Raw genomic sequence first — 15,259 nt, 5'->3', positions numbered from 1 at the left:
CTCCGCTGTCCCCCGGCTCGTAGCGAGATCACCGGCATTACAGCAGCGAGCGGTAGTGGGGCTAATTGATAGATTAGGCTTTTGCCAAATCCTGTCGGAAGCAAGGCTAAAACATACTTTTTCACGGTGAAACAAGAGTGTAAAGTCAATTGTTGTTCTTCTTTTAAAACAAACTTTCGCTCTAAACTATTTAAAATGCCGTCAGCTAGATCGAAAGAGAGCTTCGCGTCAGCTGCAGCCATGTTGGATCCGTTAGAAAACTACAAGACTACAAGCTTACGTCTGCAGAGTAGTACGCGTCATCGTCTTGCTGTACCTCCCCTTTCTGTGATTGGATCCCTAAAGCAGGGCTAAGAAATGGCCCTCGTTTCCAGACTGGCTGCAGGTTCGAAATGAAATCGAACGCGCAAAGCAGTATGGGTATACCCAGGCTAGCAACTCTGTGGAATGGGCTAAGAGCAGCTTAGAGTCGAATGTCTAGTTTAAGTTTCCCTCGCTAATAGGCCTATTGTCACATTAAACTTGTGACATTTGCAGCAAAAGACTCTAGGCCATCAAAATGAACACCGAGTGTTAGCTGTCTCGCTGCTGAAGCCCCAGGTGAAAACTAAACCAGAGCTGGCTTAAATGAGCGTGAAATGTGCATGTACAATCATCAGATGGCCAGATCCATGATTCCAATGGAGTTATAATGTGTTTGCTCGATGTTTAAGTAAATATAATGATATATTTTCTGTGTTATCCATAGCAGGTTTAAAAGAATATAGTATGTTAATTCTGCATGTGTCTGCATGCTTGTTTCTAGTGGTAATGCAGCAGGTTTTGTTTGACAAAAGAAAAAATATATATAACATGGGTTTCATAAAACCACAACAGCTGAAAGTTGATTCAATTAATTACTAATTTTGTATTTCATTTTATTTTTGTGTTTGTGTTTGGTTTTTGAAACTGGCAGCATGCAATCGGCTGCAAGGCTTTTGGAGTGAATACACCTTCTCTATTTGTTTGTGTTTAGTAAATTAAAACTACCTCTGCCAAGTGGCGGCTGGGAATTGTGGTTTATGTAAAACCACTAAATGGTTGTTTAGTGGCGTACTTTGCCCATAATAATTCCAGCAAATTGTGTGTGCTGTTAAAAACCTCTTTGTGAAATAAGACTCTCAATATTGCACAGTTTTATACAGAGCTTCCTAATGACGGTGAACACCCTGTTCCTGTGGTTATACTGTCTACTTTAATGTATAACTGAGCGCTTTTAAAGCACTCACAATGCTCCACATCACGTAGGTGGCAATCCTATCTGCAACATCTTGTAATAGCTTTTTGCATATCTTGCCACAGGGCGTAAATGGGGTGACAGGAGGGTAACGTTGAGAGAAATGAGCTTGTGACCAAAATGTCACCTGTTTAAAATCCCTTGAGTGGCTACAAAAATGTTTTTGGTGGAGTAAAATAGAAAGGTCTCCCCCTCCCTCATCAACTGCAGTAAAAACACCCCAGGGCAAAGCAGTCAAGCCCCAGTTTCTCTACTGGAGCTGCTTCACTGGCCACGAGTTACTAATCTGTGCTACTGTTGAGCTCTCTGGTGCACATTCGTGTATGTTGTAACTCTGCCTCTTTTTTGAAGTATTTGGCCAAGTTACAGCAGCAAAAAAAGAAGAAAAACAAGGTCACTATATTGTGTTTGAAATGTGCCTAGTCAACATGCCTCTTTGAATTATGTATATAGTCTTTATTAGGCTGTCATGTCATGTGGGGTGCTAATGTTTGTTTTTCTACTGCAGCACTTGAACACATAATGCAGCATGTGATGACATATACTGTTTACTGCTCTTTACTCTGTTAAAATGTCCTTTTGGGTCATTTTGAAAATAAAGATATAAAACTCGGGTACTGAACTTGTTGCACAGGCTTCTCACAATTATTCTGTATATTAAATGATTTGCTTGATATGTGCTGTTTGTTTGGAAAATATGTCTCTTCTGGCAAAACACACACACACACACACACACACACACACACACACAAAGGAGCTGGAGCTACAGCAGTAAACACCTACTTTATTTGCCAATGTGAATTTATTCAAATTCAATGGATGAAGGAAGAGAAAAGAGGCTTACATCCTCTAATAGGTTTAGATGCTTGTAGAAAATAAACAAATCCAACCTCCGAGTCAGATCCAGGTGAGCCTACAGCAACCTGAGTAAATAATTATCTGCAGCAAAATATGCTCTCTATCATGTCTTTCTTTCTTAGCAATACTGTCAATGTGGTGTCTGGGAAAGTAAAAAGGCCTTGATTTTGATAATTATTATCACTCAAATATGTCTTGAAGTGAGGAGCCAGTTGTAAAGATGAAGTTGATATATTTACACAGGGTCTATGATACAGTGTTCTTTGGGTTAAGGTTTTTTTTTCGCTATCATTTAGCGATTTATCCATCAACACATATGTTCTTCTAAATTAAAAATTTTCTGTTAGGTTATCCACAATCCAGAAGAGACATGATTGCATTTAGGTTTGTAATGTGTGTTTTAACTCAGCCGATTTGATCGTTGTCAGACTATTTATCTGCCCTTATCATCCCATATGTGTGAGTGAGTAGGGGACTACTCTAACTTCTAGCAGGTACAGCAGGTAATTATCAGGTGCTATGTTAACGTGTATTGTTTGGTAACAAAAACCCCTAGTAATTGTAGTTATGAGAAAGATGCGATGGAAGAAGTGTAGTTACGGAGTGTTAAACAGTAATGTAGTCAGAAGGTTGATGGGTCAAACAAACCCAGGAGACTGGCGTTTGTATCCCATGTGAAAACAAAACTAAACAGTGTTATTTGAAGTAACTTAACTTTCGTGCGTCATGTTTTTACATAACCAATGTAACTATGTCTTCTGGTATTAATGTGGTCCTCATAACTACTTTACTTTTGAACTTTTAAACCCTAACCTTAGATAAGTAGTTTTGAAGCCTTAACTGAATGAAACAATATCTTTTTTCTGAGTCTAAACCTACAAAACTGAAAGTGAAATGTAACAAAACAGCCAGCAGCCATTACATGGGCTGATAACAGCCTATTGTACTTGCCAGACTGTAGAGTAAGCTCCTCATTGCCCACATTTATGAAATGATAAGCACCAATAAACACCCATTCAATTGTGTGATAAAGTCCAGATCTGGTGTATAACTAAGGAACAGGGAAAAAGTAAATGACGTATTAAACATGTTTTTTCTGTGTTATCCTTTAAAGGGATCAATGCATGATGATCACCCGATATTGCATACCAAAGCTTATGTAGCTCAATTTTAATAAAGGATCAAATTACTAATATAAAATGTGACATTTTCTGAGTATAAATTAGCTGTAAAACAACAATACTCACTTTTAATCAAGCTAATAAATATCCCAAAAATGTTAAAAATATATGTTTATTTCTTTTTCTTTAATGTTAATCATATTAATTTAAAAATGCCAATGTCATTATCAATATTGAGCCATTATATTGCTGATACAATATGAATTAATGCATATTTTTAACATAAAGTTCCCTTGAGCAAGTCATTTAATTCATTTTGCATTATTCAAGCATGCACATGTGTACAATTATGAAAAAGTGTTGCCATTTTTGGTTTAACTAAATATATGTTTACCATGAGATATATTAAGCTGTTGAATATTATGCAGGCCTCTTTAAGGTTTTAAATATTTATTTTGAAGAAGTGTACTCCAGACAGGGTCTTTTAAATGACTCCAGAAGACAGAAAAGGAGGAGAATCCAGGCTTTTATCGACCTGAGAGAGAGTTAATCTTCAGTGAGAGACCGACCCCACAGAGTACAGGAAGCAATTCATTCCTCTAATAGACTTTATGCAGTGCATCCTTTCATCTAATCTCTTTTTTAACAGATTGCAATCGCGTAATGAAAGAGGTACACGGAGGCTCAGCAGACTAGTTTACTGACGCATGTTTCAACTAATACAAGAACACACACACACACACACACACACACACACACACACTGTAGTCTTTTACATGTGCATGTCGAGACACACACTAATGGGATATCTCTTTAGCTAACCTCACTGGTGATGGCTCTCAAACTGACAAGACATTTCACTGGTGTAACAACTGCAATCAGCACATAAATAGCACTGTCCACTCCAATTGTATCAAATCACAACACTAGGGAAGTAAACCTCTGCAGGCCTAAAGATCTTTCTAAGTATAAAAACTGTTTAGTACAGTTACAGTAAAATACACTATCAGGGCAACTGGGAATATATTAAAGACCTGTATATGTGTCATAAATGATTACTGGCACTTTAAGATCCAATAACCACAGAGAGTCTGCATGCTGCTCATGTGGTTCTCCTCCGAGAGCACTGGCGCCCTCGATGAATTTAAAAGATGACTCTAAATTAGCTTTAGATGAATGCTAATGTAAAGAGTATAAACAACTAAACAAATTAAAATTCTGAGAACAGAAAAGGCCGAAAGTACAGTTTCAGAAAGTCTAGCAAGAAGGAAAAAAGGAAACACTATATGTGAAGCAAAGGGGGGGAGGAGGAACTGAGGATTTGAGAATTATAGCTTCAATTTCCTGGGGATGCGTGGGTGACGGTAACGGTGGGATCAGCCAGCGCTCTTCCCAAAGTAATGGGATTTATGTGCAGCACAGCGGTTTACAACCAGGTAACAAATGCATCTCTCTTCCACGCTCACAATTTCTCACTCCCTCTCTCGCCCTTTCTCTCTGTCACTTTGTCACCTCTGTATCTTCAATATCGGTCTTTTTACCCTCCCTTGTCTCTATACCTGGTTCTCATTCTTTCTGTGTTTTTTCTTCCCTGCATTCTCTCTGTGAATTGCTTTCTCTCTCACGATCATGCTGGACTGCCTGTTTTAGATTTGCAGGACTTAATTCATCTATGAAGTGCCATAAAAGGCAGAGGGGTTATGAGGGGGGAAATCAGCTGGAAATAGAAGTTTAAAGGTTTAGACTGGATCTGTATGTTTGTGTTTTGTACTGAACAGTGGATGTCATACATCAGTCAAAAGTACGGTGAGCGGCAGGTTGGTTGACTAGCAAGTTCAGTTGATCACTTGGGCCAACAGGAGGAAATGTTCCAGGTATGACCCGGAAAATGGAGGATTAGTGGTTATTACCTCTATACAGTCAAACTACTCTGAAGCAAGGTGAAGACATGAACCACAGACTATTTGAAGTGTACTGCACTGTGCCCACCTAATACTTTTTAAGCAATGATATGTAGTTTATGTTCAATGCAAAATTGCAGCATGAATTCAACACAGAACAATCATAAAAAATAACAGATGAATAGCCATAGTGATAAACAGGCAATAATAAGCCAATATATTTAGAGATGTCAAAGTAAAAGGATGAGTGTAATTCATTGTCTTTAACAACTGGTTATACTGCTACAACAGCTCAGCTTAAAATGGCCTGTAAAAACTATGACAGTATGGAGAAAAGAAATCTGAAAAATAATATTGACTGAAAGGGAAAGAAGTGTGTGTGTGCACGTGTTTGTATGTTTGTGTCTTTGCTCTTTACATTCTAAACTGTGCAATCAGCCTAAGTGTGTCTATGTTAACATCTAAGGTGCCTTTGAGTGTATGCACTTATGTTTGTTTATCTGTTTTGTATAACGGATGTATCCACGTGTGCACAGGATGAAAGAAAGTGCCGAACTGCGTGATTATTCATTTACAGATATTATATAAATGAAAGAAACTAACACTTTCGTTGCCCAATATGGACATTATCACACTATTGAATGGCCGTTCAGGGGTGCTTATCATCAATGCATGATGATGCATCAATTCAGAACCTAATTTGATCACCCCATAGTGCATACCAAAGCTTATGTAGCTCAATTTGAATAAATAATCAAATTACTAATATCAAATGTAACATTTTCTGAGTATAAATAGCTGTAAAACAACTATAGCCACTTTTAATCAAGCTAATAAATATCCTAAAAATGTTCAAAAATATATGTTTATTTCTTCTTTTTCTTTAATGTTAATCATATTAATTTAATTCAAATTACTAATATCAGAACTTAATTTGATCACCCCATAATGCATACCAAAGCTTATAGCTCAATTTTAATAAATAGTCAAATTACTAGTTTGATCACCCCATAATGCAAATAATGCATTTGATCATCCCCTAAGTATGGGCAGGTAAGGGCCTACTCTACCTTCCAGTAGGTTGTTATCAGCCCGTTCAATGTCCTGTTCAACATTCTAGTAGGTCCGACAGGTAGATAGACATTTAATGGCTGGTCACTTTTTCTTCCACTTTCACTTGTTATGTTAGATTTCACTTTAAGTTTCGTAGGTTTAGGCACAGAAAAAGGCTGCAGTTTTGTAAGATTTAGGGTGCAAAACTATTGATCTAAGGTGAGGTCAAAAAAAGTTATTTGTTAGGAATTATTAAAGGTAGTTTAAAAAGTAAAAAAAAGCACATTAATGTCAAAAGTGAAGTATATACAAGAATGACCTTAATACCAGAAGGGACAGTTACGTTGGTTCTCTAAAAAAAGTGGCACCCAGAAGTTAAGTGGCGTTAATTAAAATAACTTTGTTGACTTCACACAGGACATGAAGGCTGGTCTCCTGGCTGGGAGTCCATCTCGGTGCCATTCATGGTAGAGGGCAGCGCCAACAACACACGTTAATACAGCCTATTGAATGGGCTGATAACCTACTAGAAAGCTGGGTAGGCCTCTACTCGCCCATACTTGAATGATAAGTGTTTGTAATTGCACATTTAATGGTCTGACAACAACCGAATCGGCTACATTTGTAAAATGCAGGTCATGGGTAATAATGTGCGTATTGTTGTATGGCCTAATTTACATTTGCAGCAACAAACTAATCTACCAGGTAAACGCAGATGAGTTATTGGAGGAAAATCAGCTGGAAAATTTAAGTTCAAAGATTTAAGTAGAGGTGAATACTGTATGTGCTGTGTTTGCATTTGTCCATTTATTTTATGCACCACAACAGATTGAAATAAACTGTAGACCTGTGTAATTATGCATTAACAGGTACAAAAATACGAATAACTCATCAGTTTGATTGGTACACTAAATACAATGTAAAAGTGTTATTTTGAAGACAGTATTTTAAGGTCAGAACAGGTTTAAATATTCTACCAGAAGCCAGGACTTGGATTGCATTAGGACTTAGTTTTAAAAGGCCAGTTGTGACCAGAATGTGGCCAATTTAAATCCCAACACTGCAATTGCTATCTCACATTTACAAAGTGCAGGTCATTGGTATGACTGTGTGTAGTTCTGCACAACAGATAAGAGGCTACACGCTCACTTGTGTAATTAAAGCAATATGTTTTAAAACTAGAAGGTTCAAATGCAGAGGGCATATAACTGAAATTCTGACACTCTTAAAGCCCCTTCCAGTGACTTCACAAAAAATGATCAAAGCAGCTTTACTAGCAAATTGATTCCTGCCTGTGAGTGTGGCTGTATATCCCCACCCTGATCCCTGGACTGGACTGGATTTGAGACTGGTGGAGAAACATCCTGGTGGAGACGTTTAGGAAGTGAACAGTGTAATAGTTCCAGTGGGAGGCCTTTATGTATATCCATACAGGCCAGACACACATGATCCATTAGTCACATAACTATACAGTCATGGAAAAATTATTAGACCATTGTTTTCTTCAATTTCTTGTTCATTTTAATGCCTGGTTTTCTTGATAATGATTTTGGTTATTATCAAGAAAACCATTGAAAATGCCTAGATATCGGATCTTAAATTAATCTCTTATGAGCTATTTTTGTTGTTATCATAAATTTGTCCAAACAAATGTACCTTTAGTTGTACCAGGCATTAAAATGAACAAGAAATTAGAGAAAACAAGGGTGGTCTAATAATTTTTTCCATGACTGTATGTTTGTAGGAGGATAAAGAAATGTAAAATGCGAACGTATCGTGCAATGCTTTTAGATTGTCTTTCATTTTCCTATAATTTTCCTGCTTCTCTCTCTTCCATGAGCACCCTCAGACATGGATTATAGCCTTACATAAAAATGACTGCACAGCTGCAGTACAATGTCCTACCACAGAGGTTTTACAGTGCTAAGGGTTATTGCAGATTGCCCATCGATCCTCCGCTTTTCAAGAGGGGAATTCATACGCAATAGGATTTGCCACCTATTGATCTCATCATATATATTACACACTTGTACAACTGTCATATTATTGTGAAGGTATATTGTAGTAAGAGTTACAGTAATCAATAAAAGACTGAATCAACTCCCCCATCGTTCTGATTTACAGTTCGCTCAGAGGTTGTCATCAGCTTTAAATCATGCTGGGTGGGTGTGATTGTTTCTTATTTCCAGCACACACGTCATCAAATCTTCAGCGTTTCAAAATTATTATTATTATATATTTAATGTTACAGTAATTTAAAGCCAGTTTTGCATTTCCCTTTTTTCCCCCTTTCTTTTCCTTTCTTTCTATCTTTCTTTTTTTGGAGCAGCTCTTTTTTTCTTGCACTATTTCACCACAGTAATTATACACCTGGCTGTTTTATGACTTTAATATAATACCTAGACCTCTGTAGGAGCGTACCACTAGGACACATGTAGGGCCATATTAATAATTTACCTTATTGCACAAGTTTTTAACTTGAAGTGAACTTGTTAAAATAAAGGATTGCCTTCTTTCTATCTGTTCTGTTATAAAACTTGCCTTTTTATCTACTTTGAAAAATAGCAGGCTGCTATCTGCAGTGATGGTATTAATGAGCTGAGTATGAGAGAATGGGCCCCTGGGAACAGGCATGCAAAAGGCCTCACCACCTCACCTATATAGGAGCAAGGCACACAGACTTTATAGTTGTTTATTCCCCCTTTGTTGTTGTTTTGTGTCTACTTGTAGTTGTTAAGCATCTTTCTGTGGTTTTATGTCACTCTGTAATTCTTTTGTTTGTAGTTATTTTCTTTTTGTGTCTCTTTGTAGTTGTTTTAAATGTCCTTATGGTTGCTTTATCTCTTTGTGGTTGTTTTTCCCCTTTTCATAGTCACTGCGAGTCTCTTTGTGTCTCTTTTGAGCTGTTTCCTGTCTCTTTGTAGTTGTTTGCTCTCTTTGAAGGCTTCTGTGTCTCTTTATAGTTTTTCGAGTCTCTTTGTAGGTGCTTTGTGTGTCTTTGTCATCTTTTTGTGTCTCTTTGTGGCTGTTTTGTGTCTCTTTGTATTTGCTTTGTGTCTATTTGTGGTTGTCTTGCCACTTCATTGTCATCGCAAGTCTTGTTGTGGTCTATTTGTGTCTTTTTTCAGCTGTTTCCTGTAGTTCTGTGTCTCTTTGACATTGCTTTGTGTCTTCCTGTAGTCTTCTCGTGCCTCTTTGAGGTTGTTATGCATCTTTCAAAGTCATTGTGTGTCTCTTTTGTCTATTTGCAGCTGTTTTCTGTCTCCTTGTAGTTATTTTGGTCTCTTTGCATGGTTTTTGTGTGTTTCTTTTTGGTCATTTTGAGTCTCTTCCTCATTGGTACATGTCTCTTTGAGTGACATTTTGTAGGTTAAGGCCAAGGGGCCCCTAACACTCCCATTCAGTAATCCTCAGTAATCACAGTGGTATTCAGGCTTTAGCTGCGGGTGAAAGGGGAAAATAGCTTTCGTGATGACGGCTGATGTGATATACAGATATGGAGAAAAAGAAGTCTTTGAGAACAGGCAGGCATGACTTTGGCACTGATTGTTTATTTGTGACTTTTCCAAATGTATTGGAAGTCCTACTCATTTGAAACAAACATTCAGTTATGGTGAAGTCAATCTAATGCAATCCACTGTTTTTCTCCATCGCTCCACACGTCCAGGCTTTGTTCCATTACCCCCTCCACCCCTGCGCTACACCACTTTAAATAACATGACAAGCTGCGGAGCATTGCCCCTGTGTTCTTTTTATGAGAGGCAGGGGAAGAGGATTTGGCTGCTGTTAGCAGTTACTGGAGGGCAGAAGCCCCGTACTCAAATCCCAGGCTGGGATTATGATATAAAAATCAATCAATCCCCTTGTCCCAGCGCGGTGAATCAGCGGTGATGGCGTGACCTAGTTGGATGAATCTAATCTAAGCAGTGACTGACGCCACAAGGACTAAAGGGAGCTCAGTGGGGAATAACAAAATACGCTCATTAGATATATATTATAGAGGATGAAAAACAAAGGAGCAAGTCACTCTTTGTTTTTCTCTTTGACAATCTCATATGCCCTTCTGTCTACTCTCTCCCACTCTTTGCCCTCTGTGTTTCTATTACATTTTCTCATGTTCTCTAGTCTCTTCAAGCAGTGCTATTTGTCTTCTGCAGCTGGATTAACTTTGATCTTTTTAGTACTTTATGCATTTCTTTATATATAAAGGGTAATATTCAGCAAGCAGGTCATTACTGACAAATAAATCCCCTCAGGGTGATTCAAGTCCTGCTTCATGTCGTAATAATGACAGAAATTAATAATTTGTCACAGAGTACTAATGAAAGAAAAAAGATTTTCTGAATAATTATATTATTGCCTCTGCTAAAAGAAAAAGAAATAAAAATGTAAATGGACCATTTGATTCTTTGGTTGGTGGGGTATGGTGAAGCCTTCTAAATGTGATGACCACAGCACTGCAGCACCTATTTAACCCATCTTGAAACACCTCCATAGCCCATCCTGCGTTCCATTTAGTCTTTACTTCGATTTCTCTGTTTTCAAGCTCTTCACGTCTTTTTAACCTATTTTGCTTCATCTGCAGTTTTCTTGTTCTCTCTCTCTGTCTTTCTTTTGTTTATTGGGGACTGATCAGCCATAAAACATGGATTAAAACTCTGTGCACATCAAATGTATTTAAAATGAATATTAGAAAAATCTTCCAGTTAAAATTATTTTTTAAAAATGTATTTTATTTTATTTTTACCCACAGCTGACCTTATATCTACCAGCCTTCTTCCTGCAGATGGATATAATGGATCTTTATCCATGACAAAAACTACTCCATATAACAGTCTGTTATACATATCAAAGGTGTGCTCTTCAGAAATAACAGATGGTAGAATGCTGTAATTGACCAATTAGAATTGAGTATGCAGTGTTCGTGGGGTTTTTGTGCATGTATTGTTGATATCATTGATAACACTTCTTTATTATGGAAATGTGAGGTTTAGGGTGGGGAAGCATGTTGATGCAGTTGTTAACTTGGTCATTGTAAAAACCATTATATTCAATTTCAATATTTTAATAAAAAATGTAGCTTCCTTCCTCTACTTCTAGTGTATCTTCATTTCATTAGATTTCACACACACACACACACACACACACACACACACACACACACACACACACACACACACACACACATTCTTGTTCTTCTACCATTGTGAGGACCCTTACACGAAGCCTAAATTAAACCTAATTGTAAACTGAACCTTAAAACAAAGTCTTAACCTACAAACAGTCCTTTGAAGAAGTGAGAACTGGGCAAATGTCCTCACTTCTCAATATGTGTCCTCACTCAGTTGGTTTAAAACATGTAATGGTCCTCACTAATAGGAAGTACAAGTACACACACACACACACACACACACACACACACACACACACACACAGAACCTTCATTCTTCCTTCCTATTTTCTGCTGTCTCTTTCTTAATCACACACACAAACAGAAACACAAACACTAAGCAGAGTGTTTTCCTTTTCTCTGTGAGGCTGTGAGGTCCAGACAGATTGGCTGTTCTGGCAAGTGTTTGTGCCCGTATGCCAGCACCAGGCAGACATTTATTGTTATGGTGGCTGTGTTTGTGTGTGCTGACTGAGCCGTGGGGAAACAATTGATCTCAGCCACAGGAGTCCAACAGGGAAGGACAGGAAGACAGAAGGACTGAGAGTGAAGAACACCTATCACACACTGCTACACTATTAAGACCTGTTTGTTTTTCCTTCACACCTGTTGATTCAATAACACTTTTGTGACTTATTTTTTCTAAAGACCTTTCTAAAATAGGACCCGATGCATTAATCTGAGGCATATGAGCCAAAAATGTGTTAACACTGCTGACTGCACTTCTCTTCTCAAAAGCCATTCATATGTTCCCATAAATTATCAGTCAGTCTGCATTAGGACTCAAATCTGCAAATTTTTAGTTTTTCCATTTTCTCTCATATGGGATTTGTCTTTTATCATAATCCATCATGTATCATCTCTGGTCCTGTGTTGTCTGCTCTAATTGATAACATGTCTCAGTCACCTGAGGCTGATTCATTAGCGTCACTCTGTTTTGAAGAGTATTTTCAGTAAGCCATGTCCAACTGTCATTTTCTGTCTGATTTGCTCTCACTCTTTTATTTCCTCCTCCACTACTCTCTCTCTCTCTCTCTCTCTCTCTCTCTGTGTGTTTGTAACCATCCTTTCCTCATGCTCTTTCACAGAGATGCCACTCTCTGTTTCCTCTCCTCTTGACTTCATCCCAGAGTTTTTTTTTATTTAATTTTTTATCTTCACCACCTTCAGAAGACTCCTGGGAACGTTTATCTCTTATCTGAAAGAGGCCTTATTGCTCAATTGATAACACTCTCCCTCACTTCAAAGTCTGTAAATAAAAAGCAACAGTAAAAAGTCATGGAGAACTGTGGTCATCATAAAATCGTAGCAAGACAAGAAAGCGCTGTCTCTTTACTCTTACGAAACATTAATACAGTTAAAAAAGAAAACAGATTTGTCCTCTCTATTTTTGTTTCCTACTACTATGAAAATTAAATGAAATAACATTTATTATCTATTATTTATTATCTTTTTAATACAAATAGGAGACTTAATGAAGAAAGGAACAAACGGCAGACTTTCCCCCAGGAGAACAGGGTTCATGTCCTGTGTGAAAACAAAAGTAAATTACAGGTGGTCTTTTCTGTCGTTCAGGTTGGAGATCTGGTTGGAACTAAGCTAAAGCACAGAACATCCACTATATTTTAAAACGGGTGAGGTCTAGTGCTTTGCTCAAAGACAATTTGATGTTAAAGAAATTGTTTTCCATTTTAGCAGACGTGCTTATTTGATTTTTTGCCGAAAGCGAAATGAAAAGATGTATGCTGTCCTCATGAATTAGTAAATATAAAGCTGCAGCCTGGTTAAAGAAAATGATTTGCTGTCTAAAGACACGTTTGAGACGGATTAAATGCATACAACATACATACAATAATAACCTGCCAGTCACTTAGCCTTAGAGGTGCCAGATGGACTGGCAGAACCAGGCTGCTTCCAGACCTTGTGCTAAGCAGAGCGAACAGGCTGCTGGCTGTAGCTTCATGTTCAACCGAGAAATATGAAAGTATCGATCTTCTCATCTAACTCTGGGCAAGAAAGCAAATACGTGTGTTTCCCAAAATGTCAAACCATTGCTTTAAGGGAGTCTAAACCTTTCATTTTCACCAGCAGTTTGGAGATTTGAAGAAGTTATGTTTTGGTCAAAAGGCTGTTTTCTGACCTCAAGCCTCCTTGCAGCAAGCATTGCAGCTTATTTTCACTGCATATCTATTCTCTGACCGCGAGAAAAACTGGATTTAGATCAGGAGTTCTGAACAGTCTGAAGTATCTTCAAATGGCTCAAGAGTATGTTTAAGTTTAACAACAGGATGAATACACTGCCGCCACTAAAATGAACTGATGATGGGTTTGAAGAACACTTTTATAAAACATTATAAAGCACTTGATTGTCTTGTAGGATTGAGTCTGGCTGGCATTTAGAATACGGGACAAGAAGAAAGGGAGAGAAGAAGAGAAAACAAACACAATAGAAAAAGCAGGGGCTTTCCCTTGTGGTGTATCAGTCTAACCGTCACAGACATGACAGGGTTGTCAATGGCAACAATGTTGTCGTAAGTAACAGAGTTGCCGGACGGTGGCGTGGAGATGGACAGAGCGGTGTAGAGAGAATTGAAGATAACAGGGAGTGTGACAACTGAATTACAGCTGACGGCCCTGAGATGAGCTCTCAGCAACAGAAAAACAAGTCAGATAGACAATACGGCACGCTGGGAGGCACAGACTGAGAGCAGATCTGAGTAGAAAGTGGAATTGTAGAGGCAAAACCCAGTGTGGGAGCAAAGCTACGTCAGTGTTATAATTCTACTGGTCGTATTCTCTGCCTGAAATAGGAATTTAGAGCAGATTATTTCATCAGCTAACATAACTTGACATTCATCACTTGCTGGTTTTAATCTTAAAAGCTGTTATAAAGAAAGTCTAGATTAGTTTATCTAAATAACGCCTTTCTAGACGTTACAGGAGCTGTGAGGAACAGCTGGTTTTGTGAGACCAGCCGGTTAGCATACAAAAGCACGTCAACACGACAACGTTTTATTAATACTCATACTGGGATAGAGTGAGGGATAGAAGGTCTGAACCTGAAAGCTGGAAAAACGAAAGCAACTGCATTAGAATTGGAAGATTAAAGTTTATCCAAATTTAGATAAATAAGTGAATTAATTGGGTAAGTTAATCAGTAGTAATTTGTTGGGAGTCTTTCATTATTTAATTTATGTTGATGGAAGTCTGATATTCTGTAAAAGGCAACACTAGCATCCCCACAGTGCGGCAGTGGCTCAGTAGAGCAGAAGGTCGGTGGTTTGTTCCCTGATCATGGCAGCCTACATGTCGAAGTGTCCTTGAGCAAGATACTGAACCCCAAATTGCTCCCGATGCTGCGTTCATCAGTGTGTGAATGGATTCCTGATGGTTGCAGGTGCCACCATTTCGGGTAGCCTCTGCCACCAGTGTATGTATGCGTGTGTGAATGGGTGAATGAGCGCTGTTTGTAGTAAAAAGCAATTTGAGTGGTTGCAAAGACTAGAAAAGTGCTATATAAGTGCAGTCTATTTACCAATTAGGCCAGTGTGGGGCAGTGTGCTGCCCACACTGGCCCCAAAAGACATGTAGTAATAAAGACTATTACTTGTAATAAAAAAATTCTTTTTATAGTGCTAACAATGGCTATCCTGACTAAAGCAAACCCCACTTCCCACACCCTGTGAAATAATGGTTTTCCAAGTTGTTGTACTTGAACGTGACTAACTTGTGTGTGATGTCATTCCCAGCTCAGACTGCCCATTTCTGATGTAAAAACAAAGCAACATAAGTACGCTTCTGTTACGGAGGTTGCTGCCACTTTAAGAGATCAATGTGTTCATTGAGATGAATCCTTGAGAACGTGGTTTTGTTTTGTTTA

At 38.2% G+C, this 15,259-nt stretch overlaps 1 protein-coding gene across 3 annotated transcripts in view; it reads right to left on the bottom strand.

Annotated features, from left to right (window-relative positions):
• LOC131987720 (MAM domain-containing glycosylphosphatidylinositol anchor protein 1) overlaps nt 1–15,259 on the bottom strand; it is a 224,345-nt gene that overhangs the window by 78,684 nt on the left and 130,402 nt on the right. The gene's annotated exons all lie outside the window — the stretch shown is intronic.

The sequence above is a fragment of the Centropristis striata genome, chromosome 2, assembly GCF_030273125.1.
Source record: "Centropristis striata isolate RG_2023a ecotype Rhode Island chromosome 2, C.striata_1.0, whole genome shotgun sequence".
Lineage (NCBI taxonomy): Eukaryota > Metazoa > Chordata > Actinopteri > Perciformes > Serranidae > Centropristis > Centropristis striata.
The sequence above is the reverse complement of the archived record's forward strand: the minus strand, read 5'-3'. Positions and strand labels throughout refer to the sequence as shown.